The sequence below is a fragment of the Pteropus vampyrus genome, unplaced genomic scaffold (genome assembly GCF_000151845.1).
Source record: "Pteropus vampyrus isolate Shadow unplaced genomic scaffold, Pvam_2.0 Scaffold74, whole genome shotgun sequence".
Lineage (NCBI taxonomy): Eukaryota > Metazoa > Chordata > Mammalia > Chiroptera > Pteropodidae > Pteropus > Pteropus vampyrus.
Window position 1 is genome coordinate 5,480,039 of NW_011888855.1, and position 15,496 is coordinate 5,495,534.

The following is a 15,496-nucleotide window of genomic DNA, read 5'->3' on the forward strand; positions in this document are numbered from 1 at the left end:
TTCAAAATAATAGTTATAAGGGTGCTCAACAAACTTAAGGAGAGAATGGATGAGCACAATGAGAACCTCAACAGAAAGAGAGTAGCATAAAAAAGGACATAGAAACTATAAAAAAGAACCAGACTGAAATGAAGAATACAATAACCGAAATGAAGAATGCACTAGAAAGATTCAAGAGTAGATTGGATGAAGCAGAAGATCAAATTAGCAAACTGGAAGACAAGGTAGCAGAATACACCCAATCAGAACAACGAAAATAAAAAGGAATTTAAAAAAACGAGGATAGTTTAGGAGACCTCTGGGACAACATGAAAAGTAACAATATCCGGATCGTAGGAATACCTGAAGGAGAAGAGAGAGCAAGGGATTGAGAATCTACTTGAAAACATAATGACAGAAAACTTCCCTAACCTGGCAAAGGAATTAGACGTACAAGTTCAGGAAGCACAAAGAGTCCCAAACAAGAGGAATTCAAACAGACCTATACCAAGATACATCATAATTAAAGTGTCAAAGGTCAAAGACAAAGAGAGAATCTTAAAAGCAGCAGGAGAAAGGCAGCTAGTTACTTACAAGGGTACCCCCATAAGAATGTCTGCTGTTTTTTCAATGGAAACTTTGCAGGCCAGAAGGGACTGGCACGAAATATTCGAAGTTATAAAAAAACAAGAATCTACAACCACGAATACTCTACCCAGCAAGGCTTTTGACTAAAATGGAAGGTGAGATAAAGAACTTCCCAGACAGGAAAAAGCTCAAGGAATTCATCACCAATGAGCCAGGATTACAAGAAATGTTAAAGGGATTTCTGTAAAAATAGAAAGGGTAAAAAAGAAAATAGAAATAACAAATACAGTTTTTCTTCAGATCTTATAAATCTTTTGCCTTTTACAAATAATGCAGTAACTATATACCTATCAGCAATCACTTTAAATGTAAACAGATTAAATGCTCCAATCAAAAGACACAGGATAGCAGAATAGATAAAACAAGATCCATGTATATGCTGTCTACAAGAGACCCACTTCAGATTAAATAACAAGAGATGGAAAAATATATTTCACACAAATAGAAATGAAAAAAAAAAAAAAGCCGAGTAGTGATATAATAGATAAAATAGACTTTAAAACAAAGGCTATAATAAGAGCCAAAAAAGGCATTACATAATGATAAAGGGATCGATAAACCAAGAGGACATAAGCCTAGTAAACATATATGTACCCAACATAGGAGCACCTACATACATAAAGTAATTATTGACTGACATAAAAAGAGAGATCAAGAGTAATACACTCATAGTAGGAGACTTTAACACTCCATTGACACCAATGGACAGATCTTCCAGGCAAAGAATCAACAAGGCAACAATGGGCCTAAAAAACACACTAAAACAGACGGATTTAACAGATATTGTCAGAGCATTTTACCCCAAAACAGCAAAATATACATTCTTCTCAAGTGCACGTGGAACATTTTCTAGGATAGACCACATGTTAGGACACAAAACAAGTCTCAATAAATTTAAGAAGACTGAAATCATATCAACCATCTTCTCTGATCACAATGGTATGAAACTAGAAATCAACTACAAGAAAAAAAAACTGGAAAATACACAAACACATGGAAGCTAAATAACATGCTGCTAAACAATAAATGGGTTATTAATGAGATCAAGGAAGAAATCAAAAGATACCTAGAGAAAAATGAAAATGAAAACACAATAACTCAAAATCTATGGGACACAGTGAAAGCAGTTCTAAGAGGGAAATTCATAGCAATATAGGCCTACTTTAAAAAACAAGAAAAAGCTCAAATAAACAATCTAACCTTACACTTAAAAGAACTAGAAAAAGAACAGCAAACAAAGCCCAAAGTGAATAGAAGAAAGGAAATAATAACGATCAGAGCGGAAATAAATGAAATAGAGTCTAGAAAAACAATACAAAAGATTAGTGAAACCAAGAGCTGGTTCTTTGAAAGGATAAACAAAATTGACAGACCCTTACCCAGACTCATCAAGGAAAAAAGACAGAGGACTCAAATAAATAAAATCAGAAATAAAAGAGTAGAAATAACTACAGACTCCACAGAAATACAAAAGATCGTATATGCCAACGAATTGGACAATCTGTAAGAAATGGACACATTCCTAGAAACATACAATCTATCAAGACTGAGTCAAGAAGAAACAGAAAATCTGAACTGACTGATTACCACCAATGAAATAGAATCAGTAATCAAAAAACCTCTAAAAAAACAAAAGTCCTTGACCAGATGGCTTCATAGGCAAATTTTACTAAACATTCAAAGAATTAACACCTATTCTTCTCAAACTATTCCAAAAAATTCAAGAAGAGGGAAGCCTCTCTAACTCCTTTTATGAGGCCACCATTACCTTGATTCCAAAACCAGACAAAGACGTTACGAAAAAAAGAAAACTATAGGCCGATATCTCTTATGAACATTGATGCAAAAATCCTCAATAAAATATAAACAAACCGAATTCAGCAATACATTAAAAATATCATACACCATGATCGAGTTGGATTTATTCCTGGGATGAGAGGTTGGTACAATATCTGCAAATCAATTAACGTGATACACCACATTAACAAATCAAAAGATAAAAACCATATGATCATATCAATAGATGCAGAAAAATGACAAACTCCAGCATCCATTTATGATAAAAACTCTCAGCAAAATGGGAAGAGAGGGAACATACCTCAACATAAAAAAGGCCATATATGACAAACCTATAGCTAACGTCATACTCAATGGGGAAAGGTTAAAAGCATTTTCCTTAAGATCAGGAACAAGACAAGGATGCCCACTTTCACCACTCCTCTTCAACACTGTATTGGAGTCTTAGCCACAGCAATAAGACAAGAAAGAGAAATAAAAGGCAACTGAATTGGAAAGGAAGAAGTAAAGCTCTCGTTATTGGCTGATGACATGATACTATATAGAGAGAACCCTAAAGATTCTACCAAAAAAAAACTGTTAGAACTGATTGGTGAATTCAGGAAAATAGCAGGTTACAAAATAAATATTCAGAAGTCAGTGGCATTTTGATACATCAATGATGAACTTTCAGAAAGAGAAATTAAGAAAACAATCCCATTTACGATGGCATTGAAAACAAGAAAATACCTGGGAATCAAATTAACTGAAGAGGTAAAAGACCTGCTCTCAGAAAATTATAACTCATTGAAAAAAGAAATTGAAGAAGATACAAATAAATGGAAGCATATACTGTGCTCATGGGTAGGAAGAATCAACATCATTAAAATGGCCATTCTACCCAAAGCAATCTATAAATTCAATGCAATCTCTATCAAAATACCAATGGCATTTTTCAGAGAGCTAGAACAAATAATCCTAAAATTTATATGGAACCATAAAAGACCCTGAATAGGCATGGCAATTTCAAGAAAGAAGAACAAAGTTGGAGGTATCACACTACCTGATATCAAACTATACTATAAGGCTGCAGTAATCAAAAAAGCATGTTACCGGTATAAAAACAGATACATTGATCAATGGAACAGAATAGAGAGCCCGGAAATAAATCTATGCCTATACACTCACTTAATATATGACAAAGGAGGTAAGAATATACAATGGGGTAAAGACAGTCTCTTCAATAAATGGTGCTGGGAAAATTGGAAAGATCCATGAAAAAAAAAAGAAACTAGACCACCTTACACTATATACAAGAATAGACTCAAAATGGATTAAAGACTTAAATATAAGACCCGAAACCATAAAAGTTCTAGAAGACAACACAGGCAGAAACTCTCTGAGACTACTAACAGTAATTTCTTTTTGGATATATCTCCCCATGCAAAGGAAACAAAAGAAAAAATAAACAAATGGGACTACATCAAACTAAAAAGTTTTTGTACAGCAAAGGAAACCATCAACAAAACAAAAAGACAACTGACTGATTGGGAGAAGATATTCGCTAATGAAACATCTGATAAGACGTTAATATCCAAAATATATAAAGAACTCATATGACTCAACAACAACAACAAAAAAAATCCAATTAAAAAATGGGCAGAAGACCTGAACACATACTTCTCCAAAGAGGAAATACAGATGGCCAATAGATATATGAAAAGATGCTCAAGGTCACTAATTATTAGAGAAATACAAATTGAAACCATAATGAGATATCACCTCACACCTGTCAGAATGGCTATCATCAATAAATCAAAAAACAAGTGTTGACAAAGATGCAGAGAAAAGGGAACCCTTATACTTTATTGATGGGATTGCAAATTGGTACAGCCACTATAGAAAACAGTATGAAGGTATCTCAAAAAATTAAAAATGGATATTGACCCAGCAATTGCAATTACACAAAGAAAACCAAAACAATAATTCATAAAGATCTATGCACCTCAATATTCATGGCAGCACAATTTACAATAACCAAGATATGGAAGCAACCTAAATGCCTATCAACAGAAGATTGGACAAAGAAGTTATGGTTCATATATACAATGGAATATTACTCAGCCATTTTAAAAAAATGAAATCCTACCATTTGCAATGACATAGATGGACCTAAAGGTTATTATGCTGAGTGAAATAAGTCAGATTGAGAAAGATAAATACCATATGGTTTCACTTACATGTGGAATCTAAGGAACAAAAAGAACAAACTAATAAGAAACAGACTCACAAATATAGTGGACAATTTGATGATCGACAGAGAGGATGGGGGGTTGAGGGGCTAGGAGAATGGGGTGAAGAGTCAAAGAAGTACAAATTAGCAGTTGATAGATGGTCACGGGGACGGGGAGCACTGCATAGGAAATACGGTTTGCATTAATATATTGGCTGGTTGGAAAACCTGAGGAGAGAAGGAGCCATAACGGGGATCATTTTATAAACTATATAAATGTCTAACCAATGTACTGTACACTTGAAACTAATTAAAATAAATTAATTAATTTTTTAAAAATCTGACTCATAAATATAGAGGACAATTTGGTGACGAATAGAGGGGATAGGGGATTAGGGGCCTGGGAGAATGGGGTGACAGGTCAAGAAGTACAAATTAGTAGTTGATAGATGGTCACGGGGATGGGGAGCATGGCTCAGAGAATGCAGTTAGCATTAATATATTAGCTAGGTAGAAAACCAGAGGGGAGAAGAAGCATTTAGGGGGATTGTTTTATAAACTGTATAAATGTCTAATCAATGTACTGTATACTCGAAACTAATTTTTAAAAATACCAAAAATAAATAAATAAAAATTTTTAAATGGAGGAGGAGGAAGTAGGAAACAAGATAAGAAAATTCAAGGATTGATCTAAGAGATCCGACATTCAACTAAGGGGAGTAACAGAAAAATAAAGAAAACAGAAAGGATGCAATTATCAAAAAATAATACAAGATAGTGCTCCAGAACTCAAGGAAATGTATTCCAACATTTAAAAGAGTCTCAAAGTAGATGGCATCATGAATTAAACTTTAAAAAATGATAAAAATTTCTTTTTAATATTTTTAATCATTCCAAGGAATGGCATCATGAAATGTAGGACAAAGAAACGGAGAAAAGGCCTACAAACTTTCAAAGTAAATAAGCAGGTCATATACAAACCTCAGAATCTGATAGGTATATGATGTCTCAACAATGGAAGCTAGAAAACAATAGAACAATACCTTCAAAACTCTGAAGGAGTTGTATGGCCATGCTACCCTGAACAAGCCCAATCCCGTCTGATCTCAGAAGCTAAGAAGGGTTGGGCCTGGTTAGTACTTGGATGGGAGACCATGTAGGAAGACCAGGTGTTTATAGGTGTAAAAAATAAAAAATAAAGAATTGTAACCTGACAAGTTCCTTGCAATCTGTGAGCTCAACCAAGGGTTGCCTAGCCTAAAAAAATAATAATAAAAATTTAAAAAATTAAAAAATTTTTAAAGCTCTGAGGGAAAATGACTTCCCATTTAGAGTCAGCCACGCCGTCAATCAAACGCAAGGCATTTTCAGATAAACTAGGTCTCAAAACACTTACGCCTCAGTCACCCTTTCTCAGGAAGTTATTCCTGCAAAAGAAGAGAATCCAAGAAAAAGGACAAAGTGAGATGCAGGGTGCAGGGGATGCCCTGGAAGAAGGTGACAGAAAGCTCTCAGGTAGGAATCTGGGTGCTGCTTACAGAGAACAACAGTCCAAGTAGGAGCTGCAGGCTGTAGGCTCAAAGGGACTGTCTCCAAAATAAACAAATAAAATAAGTCAATTGCTGGATGGGGTTGAAATACAGTTGTGCACTGCATAACGACATTTCAGTCAGCAATGGACCACATACACAGCAGCCGTCCCATAAGATTAAAATGGAGCTGAAAAGGTCCTATCGCTTAGTGATGTCCTAGCTGTTGTAAAAGTCAATGCATTACATATTTGGGTAATGCTGATGTAAGCAAACCTACTGTGCTGCCTGTCATATAAAAGAATAACACATACAATGACCAGCAGCAGTAGGCCATTCCACCTAGGTTTGTGTGTGTACTCTGTGTCGTTCGCCTAAGGACGCATTTCTCAGAACCTATCCCCATCGTTAAATGGCTTATGACAGTCTTCAGAGAGTTCCAGTTCTGTCAAGGAGTTTGGGAAGTGATTTGTAATCGGTACATATAAAACAAAACAGAGGAAAAGATAGTTAACTCCTGAGAAAATTAAAAGTTGTACAAGAAACTATAATCATAGTACAGCTATCCCCTTTGTCCACAGTTCCACTTTCCACAGTTTTGGTTGTCTGTGGTCTAAAAATATTAAATAGGAAATTCCAGAAATAAATAATTTCTAAATTTTAAAATGCACGCCTTTCTGAGTAATGTGATAAAATCTCAAGTGGCCCTCTCCACCCACCCAGGATATGAATCATCCCTTTGTCCAGCGTATCCACCCTGTATGTACATGCTACCTACCCACCCGTTAGTCATTTAGGAGCCATTTTGGCTACCAGACTGGTTATCAATGAGAGAGAGAGAGACCACATTCGCATAACTTTTATTACAGTATATTTTTGTAATTGTTCTATTTGATTGTTATTGCTATTAATCTCTCACTGTGCCTAATTTATAAATTAAACTTCATCAGAGGTATGTATATACAGGAAAAAACATGGTGTATATATAGGATTCAGCTCCATGGTTTCAGGCATCCACTGGGGGCCTTAGAACTACTCCAGAGGATAAGAACTGTGCTACATGTGGCTCTCTGTAACAGCTACATAGTCATAACAATGTAAACACTGAATATTGATTTAACTCAAAATGAAGATTTAACATTCTCAGAGGATACGGAAGGGGAAGCTGGTGGTGGTGAGTAGGGGAGGATGCCATGCAGGTAATAAAAATAAAAAATCCTTCCCTTTCACAAAAGAGAGCCAATGGATCATATTTAAAATGAAAAAAAAAAAAAAACAAGAAATAGCATTTAAGTAATATAAAAATATAAAGAAAATATAAGAAATATCAGAAAAACTAGTTTAAACATTAAAAGCAATTGATTCCTGGGAGCCAGGAGCATGAATAAGGGGACAGGTCACTGCCATCTTTCATTATAGTCCCACTCGTTCTATTTGGGTTCGAAACCTATGTACGCAGAACCTGGATTAAAAAGTTTAAAAAGCAAGAAAACAGAAAGCGTCTGCTGATCTCCCGGCATATAGGCAGGTCTGTGTCTGCTGGCAGACTGGGAGCCAGCACCTGACCTCAGGAGTTTACAATCCAGCCTAGACACAAAACCGAGAAAGACAACAGTTTGTTTTCAATGTTGCACTCTTACAAAAATGCTAGGCGAACGATGCTGGGCACGCCTCCTTGCTCACATATGCACATAGTTCTCTGGGCTAGAGATCTGGAAGCTGAGTGGCTAGGACAAAGGTATGCCAGTTTAAATTTTGATGGGTACTGCTGAAGCCCTCCGTGAAGACTGTGCCGATGTGCACTGCAGTGAGCGAGAGGCCTCCCTCAGCCTCGCTGACATGGGATGATAGCAATCCATTCAATGTTTGCCAAACTGTCCAGTGAGAAAGCTACATCTCCTTTTTTAAATTTACATCTTCATGATTACTAGTTGTCTTAGCCTGTTCTGGCTACTGTTAACAGAATGACCATAGACTGTGTAGCTTATAAACAATAGACATTTATCTCTCTCAGTTCTAGGAGCTGAAAATCCAAGATCGAGGTGCTGGCAGATTTGATGTCCAGTGAGAGCCTGCTTGCTGATTTATAGATGGCTTGTTTTGTCCTCTCACGGTGGAAGGGGCAAGGGCCCTCTCTGGGGTCTCTTTTATAACACTAACCCCATCATGGGGGCTCCACCCACGTGCCCTAATCACCTCCCAAAAGCCCCACCTCCTAATATTATGGCCTTGGGGATTAGGTTTCAACATATAAATTTTGAAGGGGGACACAAACCTTCAGTCTATGGCACTGGTGTATATCTGATAATAAATAAACTGGGTATACACTGCAACATTTAAAGAGAGTAAGGTGTTGGCATGTGTTGGCAAGAAAATATCTCCAAGATGTATTGTTCGGTGAGGAAAGCAATTTGCAAACAATAAATACGAAACGGTACTATTTATGTTTGAAGACACACACAAGAAAAACTCTGTGTATGTGGAAATTCATGAGGAAGGTCTGAAAGAAGGGCACACCAGACAGTCACTGTGCTCCTTCTTCAAGAGGGGGAGGGAGGAGGGCTGTAGGGCAGAGGGGACATTCTCGAGGGGACTTTCACTCCACAAGAATCTAATACACAGGCTATGGACCAGCCTGTCTGCTTCTAAGTTCAGCCACGTAGCCTCTAACAAGGGCTTCTGTTTTCTCTTCTATAAAATAGGGATAATAATACTAACTTCATAGAGTTGTATGAGGATTAAATGTATTATATATACATACAGACATACACATCTAAGATCAGTGCTGCGTGTTAGCCATTATCATGCACAATGTTTGATTTCTTAACAAGAATGGTTTAATGTATCGATTGTGTAATTTTTTTTTTTTTTTTTAAGAAAAGGAAAAAGAAGTGAAACCAAAGTGGAACAATATATAACAAAGTGCCTATCCAAGTTGGAGGGCTGGCACATAAGGTACCAATCCAAGAAAGAGCTGACCAAGCACAGCCACCTCCACCAGACACGAGAGAGACCCAGGATGAAGAGCACAGTACCCTGGAATGGGATCCGAAGCCTGGCCCACCCTTCCCTCTCTGAGCCTCAGTTTCCTCACCTATACAGTGTAGGGGTGGGGAAGAAAAGGGGAATGTGAGGGGACTGGACTAGCAGAGCCGCTGCCCGCTGCGCCAGCCCCAAGTCCTCTCAGGCTATGTTCCCAGCTCCACACCCACCAGGTCTGTCAGTCTGAGAGCTCTATCACCTGAGCAAAGGGGCCTCAGACTGCCAAGCCCAGGGTCTTCTGCAGCCCAGGTCTTGCCATCCCAGGCCTTCCCTGAGCCTCACTCTGGGACCACTGTCCCCTCCTACTGCCATCTGAAGGCCCCAAGGTCTCACACCAGAGCCAGGCTATCCTTCCCCAAGAGGTTGGGGGTGGGGGAGGGGAAGCAACGCATCTGTTTCAACAGACCCCACATTCAGAATGATGCTCCTCTGTTGGGTCCCAGCCTAGGCCCTGCAGCGGTCCCCAACCTTTTTGGCACCAGGGACCAGTGCTATGAGAATCTAGTGCCTGATGATCTGAGGTGGAGCTGAGGCAGTGATGCTAGTAGCTCTGGGGAGCGGCTGCAAATACAGATGAAGCTTCATTCGCTGGCCTGCCACTCACCTCCTGCTGTGCGGCCCAGTTCCTAACAGGCCATAGACCAGTACCAGTCTGTGGCCCAGGGATTGTGGACCCCTGCTCTAAGGAACCCCTCTGCCTGTACTGCCCAAACACTGCATCTCGAGTCTGGGCCAACTGACTGGGCACTCGCCATCCTCTGACAGAATCTCCCCACTGCTGCCACCTGCCTGAGCAATAGGCTCCCCGTCCTGGCTGTAGCCAGAGCTGCATTTCCAAGCCCACAGGTGCCCACTCACAGCCTCCCTCTTTCTAAAATACTCCACATAAAGGCGCTTTTATCTGCTTCGAAAACATGCTTGAAAAGCTTGAAAAGTCTTTGCAATGGTTTCCTATGTTCTGGTCTCTTTCAGATGATAATAGTTTTAATTATGACAATCATTATAGCATAATACCTTCAATTTAGGCAATCAGCTCCATTCAAAATATTCAAATGGGGGTAGGTGACTGTGGGCACACCAAGGCTTTCTCTGCACTGGTTTTAGAAAGAAGCTCCCTGGGCCCAGCAGGTGCTAGGTGCAAAGCCACTCTTGGGAGGGCCATGGGAGAAAACCTTGAGCGGAGGTGCCCGGGAGTCCCAGGGGAAAGCCTGCAGCCCTCAGAGAACTTCCACGGCTCCCTACCCCAGAGGATGTGGCTCCACTTCTCCAGGCCTCTTTCATCCGACTCCAGGTTTATCTTGCACAAAACCCCTGCACACACCACCTGCACATGGCCCAGCCCACACACTATTTGCACACTGGAGTCACAACTGCCACCACTTATCAGGCACTAGCCTGCTGCCAGGCGCCATACCAATAAGGTGGCCCATTTTAGCTCTGAAAGTCCTACACCCTGGGGACCTGCTGCATGCCTCTCTCATGGCTTCTGGTGGTTCTGGCATTCCTCGGCGTTCCTTGACTTTCAGACACATCACTACCACCTCAGCCTCCATCTTCCCAGCAGCTTTTCTATACGTCTGTGTCCTCTCTTCTTCAGACAAGACACCAGTCTTTACACCAGGATCTACCCTAAACCCAGGATGATTTCATCTCAAGACCCTTAACTAAATACACCTACAAAGACCCTATTTTCAAATAAGGTCACATTCCGAGGTTCTGGGCAGACATGAATTTGGGGGAATATTATTCAACTCAGCACAGGAAAAAACTCAATAAATGTTACCTGAGACTGGAGGGTTAGGCAAGCTGCGCTCATCCATTCCACAAATACTCACTGAGCACCTGCTCCATGCCGGGCCCTGCTCTCCAGGCTGACAAAGTGTCAGGGAACTGACCAGCGCTCCCTGTGCTTGTGGAGCCCAGGATGAGTGGAAGAAGAGCACTGGGGGAAAGTCCCAAAGGGTACCTGGTATTTGGATGGACACAGAAGAATGGGAGATTGTCCTAGGTCAAGAACAGCCTTTGGTAGATTAACAATGTGTGAATCTATGACCTTGCACATGGGAACAGAAGAGAGGGCTGAAGTTGGTGAGCATCCCTCAGCCCAGCGATGGCCTCCAACCAGACCCTGAGAAATGCAGCAGAGCTATGGGGTGACTGGGAGTGTCTTTGGGAACCCCTAAGTTCCATCACTGCCCCCACTCTTGATGAAACAGTTGACTGTGTTTCCCTGCTTGTATGAAGTGCCACGCAAACACTGCTAGTCCTCTAGCCCTGCTCTTCCATAGACCCCTGTTCCTATATTTGTATAGGAACTCCAGAGCCTACAGATGGGGGACCACTGCCCCAAAGCTTGGCAGATAGAATGAGAAGTCTGGACCTGGTCCCCAGGGCTGTCATCTGAACCTCGGCTCATGATACCTCATGAGGATCTGAACAAGTGGAACCCTTCCCAAGGGCCAGGCCTTTTCTGAGGCTTTCAGAGCTTTAAGAATCACCATCCTGAGCATCACAGAGTCCAGCTCAAGGCCTGCCTTCTCCAGGAAGCACTCCCAGACGTCCACCTTCTTACAGCTGATGAGGTCGCTTTCTCTAACTACTTCAACTAGACCGTTGATATATTTCTATTTCCTACAAAGCGGGTCATACATTCCGGCTCTTTCTCCAATCCAGTCACTGTCTCAGACCCTGGCCTTCCCCCTGGGCTTGACAAAATAGTGCACCAACTGAACTCTCCTCACCAAAGAGCCCACCCAGGGCCGAACTGGATGCTCCCTAAATCCCCATCTCCTCTTGCTTTAAGTACATGACTGCCACCAAGTTATGCATCGTAGCGTTTTCCTTCTTAATACAAAGGGACCCATCCTTCTATGCTACAAATAGTCATTCTCCTCTAAGGGCCAGGGGTCCTGGGACTCATAAACCTCAGGTCAATGCTAATCAATGTGTTTCTTTCCTCAGGGCTATAATCTTTCAAATAAGCCATGGCCGGGCTGCAGTTCCCTTGGAGATAAATGTGCATGCCGGTGCCTAATGCATTCACCAAATGTCCTGCCTCAGAGGACATCACTCACTCAAACACACACACACACACACACACACAGCTCCCAGTGCTGGCTGGCCTCACGTCCCACCTGCCACACTGGGGGCTGTACCACCTTGAGTGTGACATGTCCTGGCTTTCCCCTCCCTCTTCAAAGTCTGAAAATGGAGTCTATCCAAGCCACCAGGTGCCTGTTCTACCCACAGTCTGCCCTGGACTTTGAAGCTCTACCTTTATACCAAACACCGGCTCACCAAGCTGACCTGCCACACAGAGGAGCCTCGTCGCCTCACTGAGAAATTATTTACAGAGAGAAAGATTGGTTCTTGTCACTCCCTTGCTTAAAACCTTGGCATGGCTTCCTGAGGCTTATAGGATAAGGACTCACAGCTCACCAGCCCCAGAGGCCACATGTGGCTGAGCTGCACCCACTGGCCAGCTCTCCCAGCTTCAGCCCATGGATGCTCATAGCTCCTGAAAGGCACCAAACTCTTTCCCTTTCTAGGGCTTTCCTAGTTGGCCAGCTCACTTCTCAAGTCCAGTTTAAACAAGGCTTCCTCTGAGAAGTCTTTCCTGCCTCCTGTGTAATCCAAATTTACTCTTTCTTTTTTAACAGGCAATCGGGCATAGTGGTTAGCAGCAGAGAACTTGGAGTCAGACTTCCTGGTTCAGATCCCAGGTCTGCCTCTTACAGTGACTGTGTGCAATTTCCTCAACCTCTCTGTGCCTCCGCTTGCTCATCTATAAAATGGAGCTAATTCATAGAATTGTCAGGGTAAAAGGGTGTAATCTACTTGACGTATTTTGAACCGTGTGGAGCACACGGTAAACAATTAGTGTCAGCCGTTATTATTATGGCCATCATTTTACGACCTCCCTTCACTCAGTGCTTTGCCTTCATATCCCTTCTTACCGTCGGTAACTGCACAGCTACCTGGTGGTTATTTGCTGACTGCTGAGATGTCAGTTTCGTGAGTGAGAGTAACCTCGATGCTCGGCATGGTGCCCGCACATATACACACTCAATAATTCACACTGGTTGATTAAAAAATAATAATCACTGGCTCCATCTGCCCTCAGGTGGGAGGGACCTGCGAGGAGGGAGGTGGTCAGAATAGATGTGCAGTGACCGGCTGCGGTCCCCACAGGGACACAGGTGGACAGGGCAGTCCAGGAATCCACCTGTGGGCAGCTGGTAAAGAGCCAAAAAACAAAGTCAGGCTGCCCAGGCTCGAGGCCCAGCTGTGCCTCTGACCTCCTGTGTGGCCTTGGACAGGCTTCTAAACTTTCTGAGCCTCTGTTTTTTCATCTGTAAAACTCCGGCGGGAAATCTTCAGGAACCAGGTAAGGCCACTTTCCCAGCAAGAAGGCCAAAGCAAGCTCTGCTCCCTTGTCCTGCTGGCCCTCGGCACAGTGTCTGGCTGTACCCGGCATCTGCACTGCCATCTGTAGTGCATGTAAACCCACGCAATTAATAATCCGTAATCTTACCGCAACCATCTTTCTTCACGAATATTCAGTTTCAGGGAACGTGGGGTGTTCTGGAGGCACATTTACATTTCATTATCTCTGAAAGCTTAACTACCATAACTAATGCTAGATTAATAAGTAGCCCCATCAAACAACTGCTTTAAACAACATCACTTACACAGCCTCGCTGGTGGTGGAACAAGGCGCTTTCAAACAGCGGCTGTGGCTGATGAGAGGTCAGTCGAGTGAAGCAGGTCTCATTTCTGTATCTCCTACAAGAGACTGCCTATTGTTCTTCCCAAGCAATTAAGTCCCAGCCAAAATTGTCCATTTTTTCAGGCCCCTGTAAATTTAGGACTAGAAGAAGGTCTGGGTTAAGTCCATGTGGGCCACCTGGAGTATTGCCAATCCCCACACCCAGCAGGGCCCTGCCTGGACTCTAAGCAGGGTGCCTAACTATAAGGCTGCGAGCACTAAGTAACAGGATCAGGTCATACTCGTTCGCTGCTGGAAACCTCATGTACAGCCTTAAAGAAAAAAAGAAAAGCAAAAAGACAGTGTTTGAGGCATGCCAACGAAGCAGCCACAGGTACCAAGCTCTCTCTGGGCCTTCACCAGCAGTCAGAGCCCCCCAGAAGTGCGTGCTTGGTAAGTTCCAGGTGATGCTCTTTGGGGAGGTGTTTATTAATACATTTTTGCAACACAAGTGAGAGAGAGAGAGCAATTTTCCAGTGAATTATCAATGCAGGTAGAGGGTAGTTTCCAGAAATTGCCTCCTCTAAACTTTCATCCCACCTGACTCCTTCCTCAGGCTCCCCAGCATCTCAGCTCATGCAGTTGACTAGAGTTTGACTATTGTGATGTCTCTTCAATGCAATGTTCAATGTTTATGGAAGGCCCTTCTCCCACAAGGGCCGGTTCTGCTGAGAACTTGGTCAGAGGGTGATGCCCGGGTCTTCACCTGAGAAAAGAGGCTGCCCCAACTCTGCCCTCCAATCACCTCTACCTGCTCTCACGCCACCTCCTAGAGACCTTTGCTCACTCTGCAACCATGCTCTGGGCCTGCCCATGGTCTTCGGCACAGCAGACCCAGGCCCAGCTTTTGAGGAGTGGGCAGCCCTCGGCTTCAGGACCGGGAGCCAGGGAGGGGCCCTGCTCAAGGAAGCCCATCCTTTCATCCCTCTCCAGGAAACCAGAGTCCAAAGCCCCCAAGGTTCTGGTCCTCTGCCTCTTATCCACCTCTGACCATATAGATGTCTGGAGTCTAAGCCACCCGGTGTCCACCAAGCTCCTCCCCAGGAGGGCCCAGGCTCTCCCTGAGTTCTGGAGAATAGGACTGGTGCCCACCCTGAGCACAGGATGCCAACTGCAGGCTCTGCATTTTCCATCTCCCTGGCAAGTGAGGGTAAGCAAGGCAGACCAGAGCATCTGTGGGATCCATGAGGTGGCAGCCCCACTTCTGCATCGGGAATTATCCAGTGTCCCTTGTGCATAGCTTAGAAATCAACCTCAAATCCTCTGGGAAGCTGACACACTGAATCACTAATATCTTTCCATCTTCCTGGGAAATTCTCCATTTCCCAGGAGGGGGCTAAGAGTCCTCAACACATCATAAGGAGTGAGAGTTCCCCCCTATGCAAGGTGACTGACAAGCAGAGCCTGCTGAAGGTCACACGGACAGGGAGGGTGAAGCCAGAAAAATTAAAGGTCTCATCCCTTCTCCCACATGGTGACCCTGGAAGAGCTGGTGAGAGCAGGAGCCAGCCCTGCTGGCTA

The 15,496-nt window shown here is 42.7% G+C and overlaps 1 pseudogene; it reads left to right on the forward strand.

Annotated features, from left to right (window-relative positions):
* Positions 1-5,698: 5,698 nt before the first annotated feature.
* LOC111741172 lies at positions 5,699-5,816 on the forward strand (annotated as a pseudogene).
* Positions 5,817-15,496: the final 9,680 nt, after the last annotated feature.